Source organism: Acyrthosiphon pisum, chromosome X, assembly GCF_005508785.2.
Source record: "Acyrthosiphon pisum isolate AL4f chromosome X, pea_aphid_22Mar2018_4r6ur, whole genome shotgun sequence".
Classification (NCBI taxonomy): Eukaryota; Metazoa; Arthropoda; class Insecta; order Hemiptera; family Aphididae; genus Acyrthosiphon; species Acyrthosiphon pisum.
Window position 1 is genome coordinate 91,625,179 of NC_042493.1, and position 1,980 is coordinate 91,627,158.

Consider the following 1,980-nt stretch of genomic DNA (forward strand, 5'->3'; position numbering starts at 1 on the left):
TTATGAAACGGTAAATAACCGTAAACAATGTTTTAATTACGGAAATAAAATAAATACATTCATATAAATAATTATGAAGTATAAAAATATTAATAACTTAAGAGTTAAACATGTAGGAAAAATTAAAACAATGCAATGTAATTTTAAAAATCGTTTATTTTACAAGTAGGTAATTTATTTACTAAACAATAAACTTATTATAAGAAATAATGTTTTAGCCTAATTACATGTTCCTTAGAATACATAGGTATATTATACAAATTAATTGGAGGTCCGTGAAAATAATAAATGTTATGTATGATGTATTCATTTGTTACACATTTATTAATTCGATAACATGCTAAATGCTTTTCATAAAAAATAATGTTTAATTTTTTACATACAATATAAATCTCATTTTTGTTTACACATACAATTTTTTTTTATAATATATGCTGTTAAAGCATTTTCATGAAAAGTAGCAAGTATATGGTCAATATTATAAATTGTATTAGCATACATGATTTTATCATAACATAAAGCTTCATTTAATAAAAATCTATTATTATCTAAAGATTCCTTATTTATTTGCTTAATAAATTCAACATATGGAATTTCTTCGCTTAAGGATTTAAAAGAATAAGAATCATAAATATTAAAATTGTTTAAGAAATCTGAAAAAATCAATGAATACTTAAAACCTAGCTATGTAGAAACATTTGTTCTAGACGTTATATTTTTTGTATATGTTTTTAACTGGTAGTGGTTTGATTCAAAGTTGTATCTTAATGGGCCAGATTTTTTAATTACATTACAATAGTGGGTCAAAAAGTGATGCTTTGGTTAGAGATTGTCATTGAATAACTCAACATATGTTTTGTTATTATATTCTATATGTTCTTGTAGTTTTAAAATTGAACAGTTATCATAACTTGGCAGCAAAATCAAGTCAATTAATTCTACAAAGTTTATAAAAAATATCTAAGTTACATAATTTTTTGGAACTAGATCTCCTATAATTAAAGGGAAGAAATGAATAAACGTTTGCATTTTTCTTGCTGTCATTTTAAATTTAATGTGTTTTACATTTTTTAACTTTAAAGGTGGGGAAATATTACCAATCTCTGTATTTCCGTAATTAAAACATTGTTTACGGTTATTTACCGTTTCTAAGTTAAAGTAGCCTAGTTCTATTAATCTTAATAAGTATTAAGTATTAAGTATACCCTATATATTTACGATATCTTTATCCATAAACGCTGATAATGAGCTTGAACTACATGAAACAGATTTAATTGAATTTATAGTGCTGCTGGTATCAATTTGTTCCTGAAATAATAAAATAAATAGGTACTCTTTATTTAACTAATATTATATGAATTAATCTGACTAAATAAATATTTTTTAACTTATGACTAGGATTAGGATGTTTTTGTTTTACTTGTTCTCATTGCCGACCAAGTTATAAATTTGTTTCGTATGACATAGAATCAGATACATTCAATTTTATTGTCCATTTTTATGGATTTTGTATGAATAAATGCATATTTTGATGAAAAAAAAATCAATAAATATATTTTAAATCAGAAAAAAAAGGTGGGTAAGTGGATGTCGCTCTGCTGTACAGTAGGTTACAAGTGGGTCACTGTATAATGGATAGTATTAAATTTTAATTCAATGATATAATATCACTGTAAAAAAAAACGATTCTGAGCGGAGACGGTTTGTCAGTCTAGATATTAGACATACCTATTATAGGTATACTTATCTATAGTATTAAAAAAAATTGATCTATAATAGGTATCAATAATAAATTCCAAATTAATCATATCATAATATCCATTACGTAACGCGTTACACATCAACAACAAACCGTGGTAATATCATGGATATATAATAGTATACTTTAGAAGTTTCAAGTACTCACAAATAATATTATGCAATCACAACAAAATATCTAAAATAGTTATTCCAGGTTTTTTAATATGTAATTTCGTCTAA